General features: G+C 41.5%; 1 protein-coding gene across 3 annotated transcripts in view; it reads left to right on the top strand.

Annotated features, from left to right (window-relative positions):
- peak1 (pseudopodium-enriched atypical kinase 1) overlaps positions 1-25,481 on the top strand; it is a 260,227-nt gene that overhangs the window by 51,238 nt on the left and 183,508 nt on the right. For all 3 annotated transcript variants that reach the window (XM_036949915.2, XM_090201545.1, XM_090201544.1), the window contains one exon: positions 65-193. The gene's annotated coding sequence lies outside the window, so the exon portion shown is untranslated. The remainder of the gene's footprint in view (positions 1-64; positions 194-25,481) is intronic.

The following is a 25,481-nucleotide window of genomic DNA, read 5'->3' as shown; positions in this document are numbered from 1 at the left end:
CTCTCTGCCTCTCTCTCTCTCTCTCTCTCTCTCTCTCTCTCTGCCTCTACCTCTCTTTCTGCAGGTCGAATGTTTGGCTTATGGCCTCTTTGGACACCAGTAGCTTATGTCTGTCTGAATCAGCTGTATCTGGTTGTATAACTGAGGAGTGAAGGGATCCACAGACAAGACATTCTTCATGCGTAGTAACCAGGTGAGTCAAGCTGGACTTTACTGCTGAGCTTATTCTGCTATTTATTTAGCAAATGTTAATGGTTTTTTGAAGGTTGTTTGACTGAAAGTGGCGCTTCAATCTTTCCGAAACTGACCTGATCGTAATAGCTTAACTGAATTAGGAGCCTTGTTTTTGCTTTCAGTTAGTATCATCTTTTGGTTGCTACACCAGAGTCGAATCGCAGAGACAGAAATGGGATGCCATACATAACAGTCAGACCTCCTACAGAGAGAGTCAGCTAGATAGAAACATGCTCTATGTTATGAAACCAGCCACAAAGCGAGTACGCTAGATAGGGCATGTTTCTATGTTATGAAACCAGCCACAGAGCGAGTACACTAGATAGGGCATGTTTCTATGTTATGAAACCAGCCACAGAGCGAGTACGCTAGATAGAAACATGCTCGATGTTATGAAACCAGCCACAGAGCGAGTACGCTAGATAGGGCATGTTTCTATGTTATGAAACCAGCCACAGAGCGAGTATGCTAGATAGGGCATGTTTCTATGTTATGAAACCAGCCACAGAGCGAGTACGCTAGATAGAAACATGATTGATGTTATGAAACCAGCCACAGAGCGAGTATGCTAGATAGGGCATGTTTCTATGTTATGAAACCAGCCACAGAGCGAGTACGCTAGATAGGGCATGTTTCTATGTTATGAAACCAGCCACAGAGCGAGTACGCTAGATAGAAATATGCCCTATGATATGAAACCAGCCACAGAGCGAGTACGCTAGATAGGGCATGTTTCTATGTTATGAAACCAGCCACAGAGCGAGTATGCTAGATAGGGCATGTTTCTATGTTATGAAACTAGTCAAAAGCCTTCTGTAAATATCAGGCAAAAATCACTCTCCAGCAGTGGATAGGGATTCAGGGGCCCCCAAACAATAAAGGTAGCATATGATAGCAAAATGTGTAGAATAACAGGAAATTTGCTTTAAAACTGAATATTTGGTAAAATGTGTAGAATAGCATTTCATTGTGTTGAAATGCAGGACGTTAGCCGTTGTCAGATTAATATTAATTTTATGGGCCCCCCAGATAACACATGATAGCAAAAGGAGTAGAATTGTAGGAAACTGCAACATTTTCTCTTGCCTCATAACAAAATGTGCATAATAGCATTATAAAACGGCAACTTTTTCAATGTGTTGAAATGCAGAATATTAGCTGTCGCCCCCCCCCCCCCCCCCCCCCCCCCCCAAAAAAATTATGTTTTCCAAACCATACAATTATAATTGGTGCTCCGGGTAGTCCGGCCTGCATTGAACTCACCCAGTTGTCATGGATCAATGTAATGTGTGTGCGTGCATGTGTGTGTGTGACCCCCTTGCTGAGAGTCTGGGACAGGTTTTCCATCTCTGCTGAAGCGCTTGGAGGCAAGAAAGAGGAGGAGGGAGATTGGAGAAGGGGCAGAGAATAAGATGTGGGAACTTATTCCCTCCCTGTAAACCCCATGGAAAACAAACAAACAAGCGTTATTACTAACAAACCGGAGAACTAACCAATGGCTGCGACTGTGGAGGAAATGAGCCCTGCTTAGCCAAAGCCTCCCACGGTAGGAAGGGACAGGTCACCATCAAGAACATGCTATGTACAGTTCATCTCTGAATCTGGAGAGCTGATTTTCCTGTCCCCAGACATCACCTCCCAGAGCCTCTGTACGGTTGATTCTTTCAACCATATTTTATTTTCAAGCTCTCATTCCCTCATTAAATGGTCAATATTTAATATTTTCAGTAGATAGTATTACTTCTACCGCCCTTCCTATAGTGAGGATATGGCTTCATTTTTAGACACTGCTCTCCTGAATTAGGAGGGCTGTGATTGGTTGCATTGCCTACTATGCCAATTTCTCTGTATAACTTGGGCAACTTTAAAACTAGCGGAGACCCCACTCTCGTGTGGATGGACAAAATCAACATGTGCGCGATGGGGCACGCGGATGAGAAAATAGCAAACTTGCAGGAACTTGCACAAGTTTTCACAAGTCTGAAACGATCAAATGGGACAGGATAAGCAGGGAAGGGAAAGGGAGGGGAGAGTAATATGCCAAATATGAAGTTGTTTCAAAACACGAGGAAACCAAGGAGTGACTGCTTCGTTGACAGAGAATTCAGGCAGATAGGAGAGTGACGTACAGCACAAATGAAAAGGTCAGAGCCGAGGTAATAACCTGTGATAAGCATGTGTGACGTTATTGAGTGATTCCTCACAAAACCCCCCCAAAAAAGGCCACGGTTTTATGCATTTTCACAAAATGTAGTCCATAGAATAGTCCTTTGGAGGAAGGATTGTTGACATATATTTGCCGTGTGTATGTAAAAGCATAATTGAGAAAAAAATCAAAGTTGGCATATTTCTGACATTTTGGCCTTACCCGGGCCTCCTTTAAGACTCCATAGTGTTTAATCTGTAAATGCTGCAAAGCAAAAAATGGTGTCATATGAAGAAGCTTTACCGCCTGCTCTGTGATCCTTTTATTTCAATAAAACATGAATATTGAAAATATATTTAAAAAATATTATATTATGGCTAATTGTTCAAAATAGTGTTGAAAATACAGTGAGCTCCAAAAGAATATGGAACAGTGACACATTTGTTGTTGGTTTGTCTCTGTACTCCAGGACTTTGGATTTGATACAGTAATGATGAGGTTAAAGTGCATACTGTCAGCTTTAATTTGAGGGTATTTTCATCCATATCGGGTGAACCGTTTAGTAATCACAGCACTTTTTGTGCATATAGAGGACCCTTATTTAGAGGACCAAAAGTATTGGAACAAATTCACATAGTGCCTACAGAAAGTATTCACACCCTTTCAATTTTTCCACATTTTGTTGTGTTACAATCTGCATTTTAAATGTATAAAAAAAACTAACAATAACCCATAATGTCAAAGTTTTTATTATGTTTTTCAAAATGTTAACAAATTATTTAAAAATTGAAAGCTGAAAAGTCTTGAGGCGATATGTATTCAACACCTTATGGGAAGCGTACATAAGATCAGGGGTAAAAATGCAAATGGCTCTGAGATACGAATATTATTACTACACAAATCATACACGTAACTAGCAAGGCAGCCGGCTAACGTTAGCTAGCTATCAGTACGCTTTAACTTGAAATGAAAACGAAAATGATCTGAAAATGTAGCTAGTTAGACTATCTTACCTGTATACATGGATGGACGGTTCTCCTTCTCTGTCACGGATGCCATGGTTGCCTTAGTTTGAAGATGTATTAAAGACCTGTCTCCGGATTACAACAGCTTTCTGTGTGCTCTCTCTTTGTCTCTGTCTGCATATTTGCAATCAAATTCCAGTATTTTCTTCCATCTCCTTAGTTATCATTAGCTTTTGCAGTTGTACTATGTGATATCTTTAGAAAAAGCAGCGGTAGAAAGGATTACCTACACAGCTCATATTGTAGACTGAAACGTGCTACATGACCAATCCTAACTCATCACTTGGCATGTCCTGTCTTTTTCTGTGGCTAAACCAACTAGGCTCGTAATTTAACAATCTTATTCGTATTTACAGATGGCATACAAGTTTGTTATTAAGACACATGAAAGTTCACATGTTCCAGAAGGCATTTCTATCAAAAAATATATATATATTTTGATACAAAATAAAATAAAGTTTACGTTCAAATGGCTCTCTGTGAAGTAGTGACGCTCGATATACGCCTTTACTGAAACGAGTCACATTTGTAGATGGGTAAAATAAAAAAAAGCAAACATTGATTATCCCTTTGCACCTGGCGACGTTATTAATTACACTTTGGATGGTGTATCAGTCACAACAAATATACAGGCGCCCTTCCTAACTCAGTTGCCGGAGAGTAAAGAAATCGCTCAGGGATTTCACCATGAGGCCAAAGGTAACTTTAAAAACAGTTCAAGTTTAATGACTTTGATAGGAGAAAACTGAGGATGGATCAACAACGTTGTAGTTATTCCACAATACTAACCTAATTGAAAGAGTGAAAAAAAAATACATTCCAGAAAAAAAAATCCATTCCAAAATATTCATCCTGTTGGATTTGATACAATTCACTAAAGTAATACAAAGGCACTAAAGTAATATTGTAAAAAATGTGTCAAAGCAAGTAACTTTTTTTCCTGAATACAAAGTTTTATGTTTGGGGCAAATCCAAAACAACACATTACTGAGGGCCACTCTTAATATTTTAAAGCATAGTGGTGGCTGCATCATGTTATGGGTATGCTTGTAATCGTTAAGGACTGGGCAGTTTTTCAGGATAAAAAATACATTGAATGGAGCTAGGGCTGGGCAGTATACTGTGTTTTGCGATATACCGATATTGATTCACGGACCCGTTTGGGTTTTTACTTCTATACCGGTATTTGAATGTTTGGTTTGTTAAATGTGATACACACTGTGTAACCTACATTTTTATAGTTTACTTCTCTACTTGAGTCATCTCTTTTCACTCTATGCCGCTTTCCACGCCCCCTGTCACTCAAGGAGCGCATTTGTTTATCCACGACCACAAGACACTTGCGTTCAGTCTGCATGGTCATTGCAGCATATGCAACACTGTTGATGACAACGACGCAGTTTCCACGTTGCTTCTTAATACAAATCCACTAGCGTTCTATAATTACACTATTAGCTTGTGTTTCTTACATCCGCAAAGAGCTAGTTTATTGTGTGTAGATGGGTGTGAAAAATATCTATTTAATCAATTTTGTATTCTGGCTATAACATATCAAAATGGGTAATAAGTCAAGGAGTATGAATACTTTCTGGATGCACTGTATTTGTGTATTAAAGTAGTCAAACGTTTAGTATTTGGTTCCATATTCCTAGCATGCAATGATTATATCAAGCTTGTGACTCTACAAGCTACAAGCTTGTTGGATGCATTTGCTGTTTTTTTTTTTGTTTTTGTTTTTTTCAGATTATTTTGTGCCCAATAAATTAATGGTAAATAATGTATTGTGTGATTGGAGTAAATTTGATTGAAAATAAGAATAGAATATGTTTCTAAACACTGCTACATTAATGTCGAGGATACCATGATTACAGATAGTCCTGAATGAATTGTGAATTATGACGAGTAAGAAGGTTACAGACTCACAAATCATACCCCCAAGACATGCTAACCTCTCACTATTACAATAAAATAAAAAAATCGGGGGGGGTATCATATTTCTCCCTGCTAAATTGAAGGAACTATTGTCATAAAGTTCACCCAATAGGGATGAAAGAACCCTCAAATAAAAGTTTTGCTTTTTAGCATTTAGCATTATGGAGTCTAAAAGGAGGCCTGGTTAGAGCCAAAATGTAATAAATATGCCAACTTTGATGAATTATTCCTCAATTATGCTTTTAGATACATGTCAAATATACGTCAACAATCCTTCCTCCAAAGGACTATTTCGTGAAAATCCATAAAATCATAATCACTCAATAAAGTCATACATGCTTATCACTTTATTATTAGCTTTTCTGCTGTTATGGCTCTATTTCCTTTGTACTGTATGGCACTCTCCTGTCTGCCTGAATCAACTGTCTATGAAGCTGTCATTCCTTGGTTTTCTCATGCTTTGAAACAGCTTCATACTTCACATTTGGCATATTCCGCTACCCACCCTTTCCTTCCCTGCTTATTCTGTCCCACTTGATCTATTTTGTTGTTTTTGAGACTTTTGAAAACTTGTGCAAGTTCCACCCTCCCCCACAATATGTTTTTTTGATGAATCGTGACTGTTGGCCTTACTGCTGTTAGCCCATAGAAACACATTGAATAACAGATAGTCCTTACTGCTATTAGCCCATACAAACACATTGAATAACAGATAGTCCTTACTGCTATTAGTCCATACAAACACATTGAACAACAGATAGTCCTTACTGCTGTTAGTCCATAGAAGCACATTGAATAACAGAACATTCTTTCTGCTATTAGCCCATACAAACACATTGAATAACATATAGTCCTTGCTGCTATTAGCCCATAGAAAACATTGAATAACAGATCGTCCTTACCTCTATTAGCCCATAGAAACACATTGAATAACAGATAGTCCTTACCTCTATTAGCCCATAGAAACACATTGAATAACAGATAGTCCTTACCTCTATTAGCCCATAGAAAACATTGAATAACAGATCGTCCTTACTGCTATTAGCCCATAGAAACACATTGAATAACAGATAGTCCTTACCGCTATTAGCCCATAGAAACACATTGAATAACAGATAGTCCTTACTGCTATTAGCCCATAGAAACACATTGAATAACAGATAGTCCTTACCTCTATTAGCCCATAGAAACACATTGAATAACAGATAGTCCTTACCTCTATTAGCCCATAGAAAACATTGAATAACAGATCGTCCTTACTGCTATTAGCCCATAGAAACACATTGAATAACAGATAGTCCTTACCGCTATTAGCCCATAGAAACACATTGAATAACAGATAGTCCTTACTGCTATTAGCCCATAGAAACACATTGAATAACAGATAGTTCTTACTGCTATTAGCCCATAGAAACACATTTAATAGCAGATAGTCCTTACTGCTCTTAGCCAATAGAAACACATTGAATAACAGATAGTCCTTACTGCTATTAGCCAATAGAAACACATTGAATAACATATAGTCCTTACTGCTCTTAGCCAATAGAAACACATTGAATAACAGATAGTCCTTACTGCTATTAGCCCATAGAAACACATTGAATAACAGATAGTCCTTACTGCTATTAGCCCATAGAAACATATTGAATAACAGATAGTCCTTACTGCTATTAGCCAATAGAAACACATTGAATAACAGATAGTCCTTACTGCTATTAGCCCATAGAAACACATTGAATAACAGATAGTCCTTACTGCTATTAGCCCATAGAAACATATTGAATAACAGATAGTCCTTATATCTATTAGCCCATAGAAACACATTGAATAACAGATAGTCCTTATATCTATTAGCCCATAGAAACACATTGAATAACAGATATTCCTTACTGCTATTAGCCCATAGAAACACATTGAATAACAGATAGTCCTTACTGCTGTTACTCCATAGAAACATATTGAATATTTCACCACATGGAACAACAGATAGTCCTCTGAAAAATGTGTCTTATATCTAGGTATTATAGGGGTATAATGGGAAAAAAATGAAAACATTTTTACTACATGCATTTAACCCTGTTTGTTCACTAAACAGTCTACATACTATACTTCCAGGGTTTTTTCTTTATTTTTTACTATTTTCTAAATTGTAGAATAATAGTGAATACATCAAAACTATGAAATAATACATATGGAATCATATAGTAACCAAAAAAGTGTTAAACAAATCAATATATTTTAGATTCTTCTAAGTGGTCACCCTTTGTCCTGATGACAGCTTTGCACACACTTTGCATTCTCTCGTCCAGCTTAATCTGGAATGCTTTTCCAACTGTCTTGAAGGAGTTCCCACATATGCTGTGCACTTGTTGGCTGCTTTTCCTTCACTCTTTGGTCCAACACATCCCAAACCATCTCAATTGGGTTAAAGTCGGGTGATTGTGGAGCCCAGGTCATCTGATGCAGCACTTCATCACTCTCCTTCTTGGTCAAAGAGCCCTCACACAGCCTGGAGGTGTGTTTTGGATTATTGTCCTGCAAAAACCAGATGGGATGGTGTATCACTGCAGAATTCTGTGATAGCCATGCTGATTAAGTGTGCCTTGAATTCTAAATACATCACAGACCATGTCACCAGCAAAGCACCATCACACCTCTTCCATGCTTCACAGTTGGAACCAAACATCTTAAATTTGGACTCATCAGACTAAAGGACACATTTCCACCAGTCTAATGTCCATTGCTCGTGTTTCTTGGCCCAAGCTAGTCTTTTCTTCTTATTGGTATTCTTTAATAGAGGTTTCAACCACGAAGGCCTGCTTCATAGTCTCCCTTTGAACAGTTGATGTTGAGATGTGTCTGTTACTTGAACTCTGTGAAGCATTTATTTGGGCTTCAATTTATGAGACTGGGAACTCTAATGAACTTATCCTCCGCAGCAGAGACACTGGCTCTTCCATTCCCGTGGCTGTCCTCATGAGAGCCAGTTTCATCATAGTACTTGCTGTTTTTTGTGACTGCACTTGAGGAAACTATCAAAGTTCTAGAAATGTTCTGAATTGACTGACTTTCATATCATAAAGTAATGATGGACTGTCATTTCTCTTTGCTTATTTGAGCTGTTCTTGCCATAATATGGACTTAGCCCTATTTGGTAAAATACCATCTTCTGTATACTACCCCTACCTTGTCACAACACAACTGATTGGCTGAAACGCATTAAGAAGGAAAGAAATTCCACAAATTAACTTTTTAAGAAGGCACACCTGTTAATTGAAATACTTTCCAGGTGACTACCTCATGAAGCTGGTTGAGAGAATGCCAAGAGTGTGCAAAGCTGTCATCAAGGCACAGGGTGGCGACTTTGAAGAATCTCATAAAATATATATATATTTTTTTATGATTCTTTGTTATTTCATAGTTTTGATATCTTCACTATTATTCTAATATGTAGACAATAGTAAAAATAAATACAATTCCTTGAATGAGTATGTGTGTCCAAACTTTTGACTGGTACTGTACATATTCGTGAGAGTATCACCTTTACACCAGAGGTGTCATATTAGTTTGTAGCCCAAACAATTTGGACACTACAGACAGAAGTTGTCAGATCGGCTATACCGACCTCAGACGAGTTCCAAGTCGCTTGTGGGGGTCGTAGAGCGTAATTGGGAACACCATTGTGTTCGTGAGAGTCTCATTTTTTCATAGACTGGTACTAGTTTGTAGGCCAAGCCGTTCGGAAGCTACAAACTGTTTTTTGAGAAGACCGATTCCTGGGATTCCTCATGGTCTGACAAATACCGCTCTAGCTTTGTCACCTTTCACCACAGATGTGGAAGTGTTACATTGGCGGATGCGGTGGATTGAGAGACCTACAGTACAGAAAAACATATCTCTATCTTAAATTGACAGATTTTTATGGGGATTTTTTTATTATGCTAAGTTCATTTCCACTGGGGCGTGGACAACGACCTTAAGGGGTTTAAATCTTCTTAAAAGTAATTAGGTAATTTACAATCATCTGAAAACTAAGAATCTTAATTAATAAAAACTACAAAGATATGTCAAATCAGCTAATTCCAGTCTGAAAGAATGCTTTGAATTAATTTCCCTCAGTCATTGGATGTGTGTTGTCACACTCCATTCTAACGCGTCCTTGTTACCGCAGGAGAGGAAAACAGAAGGCACGTACGTACGTATGTGTTCCTGAGAGTCGCAGCTTTCAGGAATGGGGTCATAATATTTGAACTTAAACCGTTCAAACGCTAGAACCAAATTCATATGGGGAAAAAAATAATCAACATTCAACATAGGCCCTAGAAACCACACACGTTTGTCATTTTGTTACTGAAAGTCCAGTTTTTGGCTAGGCTTTTTTTTTTTAAATATAAAAAAGTTTATTCATGATTAGAATTGATCAAAATTGAGTCTAAATTCATAAACGGGCCGCCTGTTGAATATCCCTGCCATACACACATCATTCACATGGTTGCCAACCACACCATTCACATGGTTGCCACCCAGATGTAATGATGAGTTCAATGTCTAAGGTGCAACAGAGTAAACACCAGCTCTTCCTTCCTAATCTTACCTTTGAATCTTGGTCTACCAACCTTTCTTTGGAGGGCATATAAATGCCGGCCCTTCTTCTGCCACACATCTATCATAAGTGCTCTAATCTTACATTTGACCTCACTTACCGCCCCGGTCGCACTGTCTGAACCAACTTGACTGTGTATCAAATCATGCTTCCCCAAATGTATACATATTTAAATCATTATGTGGTTCATAAACTAGTTATGTAATTGTAAGACAGTTTGTCTAGTGTCTGTAGCATAAACTGTGAAGAGCTGTACCATTTTGAAAACCAACCACTTTTAGCTATATGCTAGTTAGCATGCCATTTCAAATAGTTATAGTGTGCAGTAATAATGTTTGGTGGCAGGATATGTGCGATTATCAGACAATTGTCTGAAGCCGAAAAAGACAGGACATTGTAAATCTAATTTGACCTATGCACTAACAAGGCTTTTCAGCATCAGCAGCTTGACTACTGCTAGAGTACTGTACCTTTTATTGATCTACTGTTCTTCAACAACAGATGTACTCACATTGGATGGGATGATTAGGGTTCAAACCTTCTCTCAAACAGCCTAATACATACTCTTAGAGTAGGTTTAACCAATTAATGTACTTGGTAATGTAAACATGTTTTTTAATCTAAGACACACATGCAATCTGCCATCTGGGAATCTGTTCTATATTCCTCATCTTGATATATATACCCATTAGTTCTTAAAAGGGTAGTCTGCTGTTCAAACAACAACAAAAGCCCAACACCCTGCCACTGTTTTGGTAAAAAGCTGAAGAATTGGGGGTGGAGAAATGTAACTACTCTCAAATTCATCAATAGAGCTATGGATACATACTTTACAAACAAAAATAAATGGAATTAATACAATACAATTCTAAAGAATAGAGTAATGACTTACATTGCTAAACTCTGTTAAACAGCCTTATAATAACCAAAGGTGGCAGCAGGTAGCCTAGCGGTTAGACCTTTGGCCAGTAACCGAATTCCACGAGCCAACAAGTTGAAAAATCTCTATGTGCACTTGAGCAAGGCACTTAACCCTAAGTGCTCCAGGGTTGCTGTTAATAATGGCAGACCCTGGCCGTGAATCGACTCTCCGAGGGTGTCTCGGGGAGAGTTGGGATATGCAAAAAAAAAAACATTTCCAATTCACAGTTGTGAAATAGGACAAATAAGAATACATTATTTGTATTTATTTATAATAAATATTTCCTATTAATAGCTGAATATAGAGAGAGCATGCCAACCAATAGGTCCTTCATGACCCCAATGCATTAACAGTAGAACCGCCTGGCCTTCCAGCCTTTAAGTACTCGCTAGAGAACGTTACCGGGTGTCCTCTTTAGCATATGCATCAGATGCATATCAACCCACAAGGTGCAGCAAACATAACAAAAAACACTTGGTATTATAAAGGATGAAACGCATGAATTAATATTTGTCAGGAAAAATAACAATAGATAGTCAAGGCTATGTTTTGTATAATTCCTAGAGAAAACGTAGGCCTATATAGCCTATTTTCGTTTCTCTTCCAATGACAACATTAGTGTAATGCATATGATCAACTTGATTTGTAGATTCCATTAGTAATAGTTATAGAAATGAATAAAGTCCAGTTACAGCTTCTTTTGACAAAGTGGAAATAAAAAAGATAATATAACCAGGCAAGGTGCGCTGGTGAAATAATTTGCTGTATTCCTAAACAAAAACACATGAACAATTGTAAAGCATGACTTGTATAAATAATTAGCATATTTTAATTTGATTATGTTACCAGTTTTTGCTTAGTAGCCACAGTAATGCTGCCGAGTGAGTGGTGAATGCAGGGACAGCACAGATGTTATTGGATAAACTGACATTTGGAAATAGAGTTGCGCCTTTTGGAATTATGAGTTATTTGACAAAGGTAAGTGTAATAGAAACTACACACTATGCTCCTTCTGATACTATATAGAAATCTAAATGTTTTACCTGCATGTGACTCTGAAGAAGGATTTGCTAAAGTGATGCTCCTTTCCCTGCATCTGTAAATTACAAGGTGCACCCATCTCTTCATGTGCAATTTGTCAACCTATAGGCCTAAAATTGTCACTCATCCGATTGTCAATTGAATCTTGTCTATAACCTGTCTTAATATGTGTGGAATTAGTTTCGGTATAGTTTAGGTGTAGTTTCAATGGGCCAGCTGTACAGTTTGACTTGCATCCTTTTATTTCTTGCTCATCAACTTGGATAGAGTCAATGACATGTTTTGCATTATTCTAAAGGCCTACTGCAACACATTGCATGTTGTCGTTCCCCTTACAATACATTTGATTAGTAATTGAGTTACAGTCAATAAAACAGTTCTGTAACAGCTTTGTCATGACGTTGCCATCTTTGGGTACAGCACCCCTCCATTTGCACCAGCCCTTGTCTATGCACCATCCCCCTAACCCCCCTGTCTCCTACACCCAGGCTGCTGTGGTCAGAGAGAGGTCGTAAATTCCTGGAGGAGATTATCTCCTCATGGCCACAGTATAGAGAGAGAGTGAATTTTCATAGAGAACAAAGGAATTTCTTCCACCTCACAGAACTTGAGGTCCGAACAACATGTATGTTCTGGAGAAGGTATACAAGATCGGGGAAGAATCCAGCTACGAACTGGTCCGTTTGGTACAATTTTGTGAAACTCATGGGAGACTCCGTTATCATTTCCTTGTAACTATCTGCTGTTTGTTTATACATTTCTGTGAACTACTTAGTTAGTAAATAAATGATTTAAGACAATTGATGTATAGATGACTCATTGTGAAGACTGGGTTCGTGCAGATAACCAACAATTTACGACGTTTGGAATGAGACTAACATGAGGTAAATAAAAAATTATAACTTTATAATCTGAATATTTTCCTTGGTGCCCCGACTTCCTAGTTAATTACAGTTACATGATTAATCAGTTTAATTGCGTAGTAATAGAGTTATTTGATAAATAGGTCTTCAGTTTTAATGATGCCAAAGACACGACAGCTTATTTTTACAAAGTAAAATGTATAAGATAATTGTCAAAGTATTAACATAACACTGATTTAAATAGGCATAACACAAAATCATCATCACACTATTGTTCTATATTAAATCAACCTCTTCACCCTCATTACTCAGTTAGGCCTAATTTAAATTTGATTGTGAAATAACTTGCACAATTATCACCCATTCCATCCATTTGTCATTCATTCAGTAGGCTGGCGGCTTAAGTTAGGAATAGGTGTGGGGGAAAACAGTTAAGTCTCATACTTTTCTGTTTGGGGGGGGGGGGGGGGGGGCTAATTTATATAATCAAACGTCAGTGGCCATTGGCCTATGGCGGTTCTAGTGTTAAAATCTACACCATGTCCAGGCCAGTATAAATTCTGTTTGGGCAAGTAGATTTTTTTTTGTCCAACTGCCTGGTCATGCCAGCTAACCAAAAAGGTTAGCATTGGACCCTGTCATAGCCTATGAATAGGACCCAGAGTTTTACCTGACCAGGTCATGAGATAAAGCAAAAACTCCAGGCCCCAGAAAAGACACATACAAATTTTGCCACACCACTTTTGAACCTGTGCTTTAAATTCTATAACTTATGTCTCAAGAGCATAGTGTAACTGTCCAATCATAACCCCAAATATAAGGTTGCATTACTCTGTTTATAACAGGAACATAAACCATGTATAGCTTCAACATGTGTTCAAAAGCTGACAACTACCTGGTCCATTTCTCATCGGAGTAGGCTTATGAGTTAGGCTAGGTCAAATGTAGGGTTAGGGGCGGTTTTGTGAACACAGATTACACCTAGTCCTGGACTCATTTTGGCCAGAGATTTTCTATTGACCTTGCTTTTTAGTCCAGGACCAGGCTTAATCTGTGTCTGGGAAAATCTCCCCATAATGTTTAAATGAGTGAAATGGGATGATGTCTTAAAAGAAAAACATGTTTACATTACCAAGTACATTAATTGGGTAAACCTACTCTAAGAGTATGTATTAGGCTTTTTGAGAGGTTTGAATCCTAATCAACCCATCCAATGTGAGTACATCTGTTGAAGAACAGTAGATCAATAAAGGTACAGTACTCTAGCAGTAGTCAAGGTGCTGATGCTGAAAAGCCTTGTTAGTGCATAGGTCGAATTAGATTTACAATGTCCTGTCTTTTTCAGCTTCAGAAAAAAGCAAATTTCATTTAAAACGTTTTTTTTTTGCATTAATATTATTAGTGATTTCAAAAGAGAAGGCATAGGTAACAGTAACTTATTATTAAACTCCAGTGCCTTTGAATCCCTCTTAACCATCTGGGCTGTCAAGTGTTCATAATCAAATGCAAGTTTAGAACTCGCAAAATTTGTTTGTGTTCCATGGCCAAGAAGCGAGGAGTATCTCTTTCTCTAAACCTTGAACTGGGATTGGATTATGACAGTGGAGGAGAAAAATGTCAACAACACAGCAACCCCAGTGTGTCTGAACAAACTCTCTGTTTCATTGGGCTTACACGACTGTCCTCTTCATTAGATTTGCATGATTGCACTTAGCACCACAGCAAAATCCTGCATTTGTCTTGGGGTGGACTCAGACTCATCTCAAACTTAATTGGACTTTCTAGCTTTGGCAAGCACCACACAATTATCTCTATGCCTTCTTGTTCCTGTTGACATACGTGTCTCCTATCTCCTCTGCAAGAAATCATCTCTCGGGGAGAGTTGGGTATATTTATTTGTTCGACATAATTCACCTAAATGCTGATTGGCCGATAGTGAGGTCATTAGCTGAAATGTGCTGAGCATAAGTAGGAATGTGAAACCAACGTCTCTGCTTCCTCTGGGGACGCCCACACTGTGAGGCGACAGCCATAATAATCCGCCGCCATATGATAATGTCTAGCCAATGGCAGAGAGCTACAAAAGCCCAAAACAAATGGCAGACACACCAGAGCAGAACTTAGTTATCTAATTTAGGAATTAAATTCAGGTAATCAGAATGATGTTCCCATTGAAGAGGACAATGTTAACTCACCAAGCTGAAGGGTCGACAGTATCTGTTTTCGGACATCAAGGCACTGTTTCATCATTATCAGAGCAAACGCCATGTTTTCCGATCCCACTTGACACTTTTGGGCAAGGCGATGCATCGGAATGAACCGTTTAGAACACATTAACCCTGTTGCCTCTAATCTGGATACAGTGATTCTGATATGAAGAATGGTTCAGGACTTCTGTGAATGCTTCCACGTAACGTGAACGGGCTCGAATATCCAGAGCCATTTCAGGCTTGTAAACTGCACTCATCAAGAGTCTGATGTTTATTCACTGATTAAGCTCTTGGCTGGGACCATGTTTACAGGTTTCATAAGGCAAGCCATGGCCACTTCAAAATGGTGGTGAAACAAAATCCAGGGTGGTCGGCTGGTGTTGTATCATCTTTCCTTCTACGTACATAGAGCTGTTGGAGGAGGTGCATTCTCAGTGTCTAATCGAGGGTCTGTTGTGTTCAGCACTGATTGTTTAGTGTAGCATCCATGATTTGTATCATCGATTGCACAGTCTGTTTTGTTGTTATCGTAAATCACTGTAGGTGAGATGCTACTCATTTAGATAAATGTCAGCCTTAACTCTTTCTTTAGTTTCAAACATAACATTTGGCGAACGAGGATGGCTGAAAGTATTTCAACATTAACCCTACCTCCTCCAGGGCCGTTCTTGCCTCAGTCGGGAAAACCAGCAATCCCATGGGAAAGATGGAAGTTGTCGTTCCAGACGTACACGCTAGCTACCGGACTGCATGTGGTTAGCCCTGAGTGGAAAAGTCTCCACTGTCTCGATGCATAGGGCCTGCACATCTGCCAAACGCTCGGGGAAGTGCACATATAATGCAGCTTTTGAACTTTTGGATACATTTTCAGCGACACAGTACGCTGCTGATCTTAAGCTGTTCAAGTTGTGCAGGAGTCTGTGGTCAGACTGTACCTGTCAGTCAGACCGTAACATGAGTGTCTCAGTGCTGGTCAAGCTGTGCAGCAGTCAGTGGTCAGACTGTACCTGTCAGTCAGACAGTAACATGAGCCTCAGTGCTGTTCAAGCTGTGTAGAAGTCAGTGGTCAGACTGTACCTGTCACTCAGACAGTAACATGAGCCTCATTGCTGTTGATGAGACCCCAGTCGTGTCAACTGTGGTGCCAGGACACCATGCACGGCCCCCTGACTGCCCTGCTAGTGGATAGACGATGTCGGAAACCAAACCAATTTGCAAAATTGTAGGCAGTGGTGTAAAGTACTTAAGTAAAATTACTACTTATGTTGTTTTTTTTGGGTATCTGTACTGTACTATTTATTTTTTTGACAACTTTTGCCTCACTACATTCCTACAGAAAATTATGTACTTTTTACTCCATACATTTTCCCTGACACATTTTGAATGCTTAGCAGGACAGAAAAATGGTCTAATTCACACTCTTGTCAAGAGAACACATGGTCATCTCTACTGCCTCTGATCTGGCGGACTCACTAAACACATGCTTCGTTTGTAAATTATGTTGGAGTGTGCCCATTGAAGGCAATTTGAATGCACAGAAATACCGTGACGAGATCCTGTGGCCCGTTGTCGTGCCATTCATCCACTGCCATCACCTCATGTTTCAGCATGATAATGCATGAACCCATGTCGCAAGGATTTAGACACAATTCCTGGATGCAGAACATGTCCCTGTTCTTCCATGGCTTGCATACTCTCCAGACATGTCACCCATTGAGCATGTTTGAGATGCTCTGGGGTCGACGTGTACGACAGCGTGTTCCAGTTCCCGCCAATATCCAGCAACTTCACCCAGCCATTGAAGAGGACAGGGACAACATTCCATAATCCACAATAAACAGCCTGATCAACTCGATGTGAAGGAGCTGTGTCGCGCTGCATGAGGCAAATGGTGGTCACACTAGATACTGTTTTTCTGATCCACTGCCCTACCTTAGATTGGGGCCTAATTCATTTATTTCAATTGACTGATTTCCAAGTATGAAATGTAACTCGGTTATATCTTTAAAATTGTTGCATGTTGCAGTTATTTTTGTTCATCATAAAAGTACACTAAACACGATGACAGACTAACCAGGGAGGAGAAGTCGACAGAGAATAAAAGCTAAGTTTCTGACATGGAGATAGAGGGAGTTCCAGAGTTGGGGAGCTGCACTGCTTATTAATGCCTGGTCTCCCATGGAGCAGAGCCTGGTACAAGGGATGGTGAGGAGGCCAGTGTCAGAGGAGCGCAGTGAATAGGTGGGAGTGTAGGGGTGCAGGAGGTCAGTAATGTAGGTGGGTCGGCAGTCCATTGAGTGCTTTGTAGGTGAGCATGAGCAATTTGCCGATTATCCTTTATTGAACTGGGAGCCAGTGGAGTTTGAGGGTGCGGGCTATGTGGTCCCAAGGTCTGTTCCTATGTGTCTCAGTAAGTTGAGCATGGCACTTGCAACGTGAGGGTTGTTGGTTCGATTCCTGTGAGGTACCAGTACAAATAAAATATGAAAATGTATGCACTCACTACATTGTCGCTCTGGATAAGAGCGTCTGCTAAATGACAAACATTTTAAATGTCTGGTGAGGACTTGTGCAGCTGAAGTTTGAATATGTTGACATCTGTTCAGTGTTTTGGCGGGGAGTCTGTAGAGAGTGATGTTGCAGTAGTCCAAGCATGATAAAAGGTCTAAATGAGGGTTTCGGAAGTGGGGTCAGTGAGAGAGATTGAGCTGTTTTTGAAGTGGAAGATGGCTAACTTGGTGACGTTCCGGATGTGGGGTTCAAATGACACACCAAGGTTCCTGACTGTGGAGTTGGAGTGGATGGTGCAGCCGTTGATTGTGATGAGTTGACCCAGTTTCTTGATGAGGGAGTTGCGACCCATGAGCATGATCCCTGTTTTGCCGTCATTTAGTTAAAAAAAAGTTATTGCTCATCCAAGTTCTCATTTCATGGAGACCGTCAACAACAGAGGGGGGTGGCAGAGTGGAGTTGGGGTTTGTGTGGATGTAGATTTGTGTGCCATCTGCATAACAGTGCAATGAGTCCAACTTGATGGAGGATCTGACCCAGGGGCAGCATGTAAATACTAAACTGTAATTGACCAAACACTGAGCCTTGTGGGACACGTTGTGATACAGGGGCTGGGGCAAGCTTGCAGTTGTCAAGGGAGACAAAATGTGGTCTATCAGATAGATAGGAGTGGAACCAGGCAAGGGGTGTTCCGGAAACTCCTAGAAGCCTCTCCATGTGGTCAGTTAAAATCTGATGACCAACAGTGTCAAATGCTGAAGAGCAATGGCCAATCCTCTTCAACGGCGTAGGTGCCCTGACACTATTCACACACAATGCCCTCCTCGATCCTACGGTGACTCTAGTCCTTCAGCCTTTACGCCGTATCCCGCTGTCTTTACTCGAGGAGGTCACTAAGGATCTACGCAAACCGCTTGAGGATGGATTTATGGAGCCGGTGGAAGCCTCATCATGGGTGTTCAACTTGGTCATCGCTAAATAGAAGCCTGGAGAGCTGCGGGTCTGCTTGGATCTGATCCAACAAGGCCGTCATACCTGATCGGTACCCACTGCCAACCATAGAGAACTGGGGTTTTCAAAGTTTTTCAGCTGGACCTTCACAAGGGCTACCTCCAAGTTCCCCTACACCCAGAGAGTAGGAACCTGACAGCCTTTGTCACTCATATCGGGGTATTCCGCTACACAAAGATGCCTTTTGGTCTCAGTTCGGCCCCCATCTGTTTCCAGAAGATAATGTCCACCATCCTTACCTGGTTCACTGGAGTGGCTGTCTACTTGGACGATGTAGTCCGTGGTCCCAACACTGCGGTTCATGCCGAATGTCTGCAAGCAGCCATTCGCAGCGCTCAGTCAACACAACTTCACACTCAACACTGAGAAGTGCCTGTTCTCAGTGCCAGAGATCGACTTTATTGGGCTCCGCATCAGCCTGAGGGTTCTCACCGCTGCAGTCAAACGTGGAAGCCATCCATTGTGTCCCAGAACCAACATCTGCTACACAACTCACTTCATATCTTGGAATGCCCCACTTCCCCTCTGTGTCAGCTGTTGAATGAGGAGGTGTACGTGGCCTAGACTGTGCACTGGCTGTCCACTCTCTCAAAGAACTACTGACCACTTCACCTGTGCTGGCCCACTTTAACATCACCAGCCCAACCCTGGTCACCTGTGATGCGTCAGCCACAGCAGTGGGAGCGGTCCTCTCTCAGCTCCCAGGATGGTGTTGAGAAGACTGAGGCTTTCGCCTCTGGCGCATTGAATACCACCGAACAGATGTACTCCATTGGAGAGAGGGAGGCCTGTATGGGCTTGTGAGCGGTTGCTCTATGGACGTTATTTCACCCTGTATACCGACCACCAGGCCCTCACAGCCTCGATGTCTACCTCCAGGTCGGGTCACAAGCCACTCCGCATGTACCGCCTTCAGCAATTGAACTTTAAGTTGAAGGTCACACCGGGCAGGGACAATATAGAGACTGACCTCCTTTTGCTCTCAATGCCCAGGTTGACTCAGAGGAGTACCTCATCCAGCTCCTAAGCGCACCTCTCCAAGACAGTGTTGCTGAAAGAGCTGACCCAAGAATCAGCCAACGACCCAATCTTCATGACCTTGCAGGAATACGTAGCTGGCTGGCCGACACAGCTCCCATCGGAACTCCAACCACATGCCAGGGTCAAACATGAGATGTCATGCTGGAATGACACGTCAGGCTGATGGAAACTGCTCCGTCATGCCAAGCAGGCTCAGAGGACGAGTGTTGGCCATGGCTCATGAGGGCCACCTTGGCATTGCGAAGCTGAAGCAGCACTGCCGGGACCTGGTGTGGTGGCCTGTCATCGATCACAATAGGCTGAAGCGCACCCTGTGCTCCATGTCTTGTCAGTGGAAAGACAGGCCCAGCTCTGCCACCACCACTGCAACCACTTGCCTGGCCCTCCTGTCCATGCGAACATATCCTACTGGACAACTGCTGTGAACTCCACAATTTGTCACTTCACCAACAATTTCTTGGTGGTTGCTTATGACCTACATTCAAAATGACCAGAGGTTACATCAGGGGCCATCAAACTTCCTGGAAATGGTCTTTGCTCGCTGTGAACTGGCTACAACTCTGACCAGGAACAATGACCCACAGCTGGTCGTGGTAAAGTTCAGCTCTTACACCCAAAGCAAGGGGAGTAAGCACATCAGAACAGTCTACTACCACACCCAGGTTCAATCAAACCCTAGCTCACCTAGTTCAGGGTTGCTCCTTCACTGAGTCCTTGTCACAAGCTCTGCTGCTCGACAGAGCTGCTCACCACTCCACCATCGGAGTCGCTCCTGCCAAGCTGATGGAAGGATGGGAACTAGATCTGCCCTTACACAGGCTCCATCCCTCGGTTTGCCACCCAACAGTCAAAGCCACAGTGCAAAGCCAACAATGTACAAGTCAAGAGCGCTGCAACAAAAGACAGAGCGCATGGCTTCCTGGAATCCAAGTGAGTGATTGGGTCAGGGCGCAACAACCACAACGTGCAGACAAGCTATGCACCTTCTGGTCAACACCATGTCAAGTTGAACGTCACCTGGGCCCAGCAACATTTCATCTAACTTTAACGGTTCTCACGGTCATGCCAACTGACAGAAAGGTGCCACCTCCTGCATGTCTCTGATGTGCAACTGATGCCACCCTGAGTGGTTCACTACCGGTGGCACACGCTCCCTTGGCCCCAGCTGAAGTACAACAGCTTCACAGGCACATGTTGATGTTGCTGCAGCACCCGTCCTGCAGCCTGTAAGGGTGCGCTTCCGCCCTGCTCACCCTCAATATTTTATAATCTCCTTTCATGCCTAGTTTAAAAGAGGGTGGATGTTGTGTTCAGCACCGATTGTTTAGTGCAGCGTCCATGATTTGTATCATTGATTACACAGTCTGTTTTGTTGATATGTTGTTATCGGAAATCACTAGGTGATTTGGTTGTTCTATTTATGTTGTATGTGAGATGCTACTCATTTAGATAAGTGTTTGTTTCGTTGTTTTCAAACATAACCGGGTCACGGCCAGTGCAAGGGAAGGGCTCTTGAATTGTAAGCCTGTACCAAACTCCCACTAGAAACACTTAAAATGCAGTAGAACACATTTCTTACACTTAATTCTAGGACAGAAGCAGAAGAACTGAAATACGGCATGAGGATATTGTGTGGAGTTGTCAGAGGCATAACGTGATCACTCAGAAGAACGCCGGAGCACTACCAAACTCGGGGTGTATTGACCGCTTGTAGTGTGTTCACTACATGGAATCATTTTGTTTTACGTTTGGCTTACTCGTGAAAGATTCCCAATCGATGGTTGTATATTTTCCCCCTCTTAATTGCCCGTGGTAAATGACTTAGTGTGTGACAGCAATGTTTTTCTTCCGACATTCCCACTTTGAGGGGCTCTTAGAGCGCTCTCTTTATCTAGCCTCTGTAGTAAACTATGAGAAGGTAATCCCTCGGGGCTCAGTTGATCAATACAACAATCAATCAAGCTATACAAAGTACCTCCCTGGAAATGTGGTACAGACAGTAGCTGAAAAGATGGGACTTCGATAGGCTGTTGTCCTTCATAACATGAAAGTCATTGGATGCAAGCTCAAGGTAGATCAATAAAAAGGAATGCCTGAAATGTAGGTGCCGTGACTCACCCAATCCCCTTGCCTATCCCTTCCCAGGCCCCTCTAGACAATGCTACTGGAAACCACAGCTGTTGGCTTTCCTACCAAAGCCCCACAGAGAGGAGAGTAACCGACGCAAGGCCAGACGAGGGCCTAAAATATCAATATCAAATGGACGTTTGTAGTGCTCTTCTCTTTCTCCAAACACTACTCAGGGAGTGCCTCAGAGGGATAGCTTCTGCACCTGCTCAGGTTCAAAGGCCCAACTGTTAACATAGGATTCGAGGTGGGATGCAAGCTCCCTTCCTTTTGCATAGTCCCCAATGGATCGTCCAGAGTCAACTACAATTCTGTTATCTACAATGTTGTAATTGTCCTTTTGAAAAACGGAACAATGGCATAGAAAAGCAGAACCAAACAAATTCAGTTAACTTTTCTAGCTGCTGGGAATAATGGTCAATCGGTGATGTCAGTTTGACATTCTCACCCTCCCAGATCAAATGTCAGCGGCAGAAGAGTGGGTGGCAGTCCCTCTGATTTCCGCCTAGATGTGCCCCCGCCACGGCCGTTGCTATAGTTATCCCCGGCCTGTTTAGGCTGAGGAATATGGGAGGAATGTGCACTAGCATGAGAAGAGGTCATCAGTCCTGATAGCCCAGCGTGACTATCCCGGCCTTGTTCAAAGGTGTAGAAAGACAACCATGCTTTCCCACACACACTAGTCTTCATGGAGATTATCACAGTGGGTTGGTTGGTCTTATATCTCAAAAGAAGAAAATATGCAGTTGCTTCCTGACAATCAGTACAAAGGATATTTGGCTAATCTTGGAAGAAAATGGAAGTTGAATTAAACGTATTACTTTATTTTTGTTGATTCCAAATATGATTTGCTACATTAGCCATTGGTCACTGATTGATCCTGCTTCATGACAAATGGAAGAACAGCAACAATGAGACATATTTAGCCTTTTGATCAGCAGGCAACAGATGCAGACATTGTGCAGCTGATCAAATCAACATTGTTTTATTGGGAGGTTATTTTGAGTATGTTTTATTTGCTTGACTTCACATCGCTGTTGGTGGCCATAGGGTCAGTATGATCGAAAACACATGGCCTCAGATATTATATTTGTTTCTGCGTTTGTTCAAGCCCTACATGTTCTATGTTTTAACTTCGATCACATGGAGAATGTATACTGTGTGTACTTATGTTTTAACTTCGATCACATGGAGAATCTATACTGTGTGTAATTATGTTTTAACTTCGATCACATGGAGAATGTATACTGTGTGTACTTCGATCACTTGGAGAATGTATACTGTGTGTACTTATGTTTTAACTTCGATCACATGGAGAATGTATACTGTGTCTACTTATGCGAAGGCTATGGATTTCTGTCCACTACTCTGCAAATTGGTCTGGAACAGCTGTCAGTGTAAACTCTATTTAGCTCTAAAAAGCTGCTGCTGTTATTCCAATGTATTTTAAAGTGTTTAAAGTGCATTGTTTAAATGTACATTGCATTCCCTAATGTTCAGGGCCATTAATAAGTCAAATGTACAGCAAATTTAATAAACCGCTGCATTTTGTTTTACTCAAATACAATGCTGGTTTGACCATATAGATTAGTCAAACACTTATTCCAGCACACAAGGAAGTACTTTGGCAGTAATCCTCAGAAGTCGTCTAATTCACCTACTAGGCTAAAACGTTTGAAGATCTCATTTGTTTTCATTTGTTTTAAAGGAGTGGAGGGAAATGGATAAACATATGCACTGCTTTCGATAAACTCCAAACTTGGTCGAATCAAGTCCTGTTTGCATCATTGGGTGTAAATGTCATGGGGGTTAAGAATGTCAATGTCTTTTATTTTCTTTCTTGATGTATGTCATCCACATGGGGAAGGTTACTGAGTATCTACTTTGGGGGCAATGGTGCCCTAGCCTTTGCATCTCAGACAGGATTCAGTTACTTCACAGTGCCATGTAATCTGTGTTTCTGATTAGTCAGTCTAGCTGTGGTCTGGCCTCAGACTTTAAGACTTTTGATCTCCTCTCATTTGTCTGCCCAGCTATTGTTTCACTGTTTAGTCAACCTTGTCATGTGTGGTTTTAAACGGGCCCTACGGTTTCAACTGGTGCCCCTCTGTTTATGCTTTGAAGTTGGTATGATACATGGGATTTCATGCTTTGGAATTGATATTGGAACGGGAATGGGGGAATTGCAAAAGGGGGGGGGGTCAATGTGTCTTCACTGAGTAAGCCCTCTGGCTGTCATATCATATGGCACTGAGCTCTTGAGCACTCATATCATTAGTGATATAGCTACAGCTCAGTCACCTGGCCTCCATACAGGATCACACTGCTCTGATCTGCTTGTGGTGCTGTGTTTTCATGCTATAACATTACAAGAGTTCACAATTTGGATAGGTGTGTGAAAGAGGTGGGTGAAGTCACTGTTAGATTGAACTTTTGATCCTAACTGGTTTCTCCCTCACTTGATATAATGTTATATATATGCAACAGAAACTGAATAAACTCCTGCTACCTGCTGGTCAAGGCCACTGTCAGCACTTACATTTTCATGTAGCAAAGTTTGAAAATGTTGGACTAGAAATTGGAGGGAGGCCAAACCCAGAAGAGTGTTATGTTACACTTCCTGTTAACCAAAGACTGTTGACAGAACCTCTTCAGGAGCGATTGGAGGGATCCCCTTCAGCAGTGGCGAATGTCAAGTTATTGAGATGGGTGGGTTGGCGGGATGGCAGTTGCTGCTCCTCTCTACCCATGTTTCCTTCCCAGGGCCCACACAATAAATGATGATTGATGTCCCCCAGCGTTGCAGATTCTATGCCAGGCCAGCACGCGGAAGATAAAACCTGCCTCGCAGCCATTCATCGTCCTGTCAATTTAAAAGGCTTTTTCACGACCATATTTGGACCTTCAAGTGCAGGCATATTGGCGAACCGGAGCACTATCGATCGGACGGATGCGGAAATTGTCGACTCGCATACAATGAAGCAACAACCTGGGATGGAGGATGGAGGGTGTCTGTATTCGTATAGGATCTTCTGGGAAGAAGAGTCCCATTTCTTGGAAAAGGAGTTCTGAAATGAAAACCTCCCCTAGTGCACTAAATGCTGCACAGTTCTAATCCCTCTGTCACAATTCCATTAAGTCTTTAAACTGTAATAATAGTTGCTCGGCACCAGCAGAACTCTTCATCTGGGTGACTAGAGGCCTGGAGAGCTACTCGCAGCGCACTGAGATCAAAGCGAGAGACTAGAGTTCCTTTGCCACATGCGTAATCCCATCAGCCGCTGCTTTGTTTTCCGCCCGGCTGGGCTGACCCCTTGACACTTCTCTGTCCAGAGCCTTCAACACCCTGCCACAGCTTGGTTCTCCACCCTCTGCAGTTTTGTTGCTATGCTTACAGCCTTTTATCTTCCTGGGCTGAAGGGTGGAGTTTTCCTTCCTTTATTCCAGAGATATTCCACATCGCTCATATTACTCTTGACATGTGGGTCAACTTCTGACTTTAAAGGACAAGATGGACTTGTGTGAAAGTGGAGTGAAGTCTAAGGGAAATAAATGACCCTACCGCTATGGAGGTAGAATCCTTCCCTTGCTAAACTCAGCCAGGTCAGATGTTTTTGAGAAATATTGTATAAAATTCATGGACATTCTTTACTTTCGCACAAACATGTTTTCCAGGAAACATACACCCATGAACATCATGAGTTCCACCTCACATGTATACATTTACAATGGAATCTGTGTTTACAAATTTGCCCCAAGTACTGATGGTACACAAAACAATGAATGGCATCCCAGATTCCACTACTAACCCAACC

The sequence above is a fragment of the Oncorhynchus mykiss genome, chromosome 2 (assembly GCF_057628025.1).
Source record: "Oncorhynchus mykiss isolate SJ-2025 chromosome 2, ASM5762802v1, whole genome shotgun sequence".
In the NCBI taxonomy this organism is placed as follows: Eukaryota; Metazoa; Chordata; class Actinopteri; order Salmoniformes; family Salmonidae; genus Oncorhynchus; species Oncorhynchus mykiss.
The sequence above is the reverse complement of the archived record's forward strand: the minus strand, read 5'-3'. Positions and strand labels throughout refer to the sequence as shown.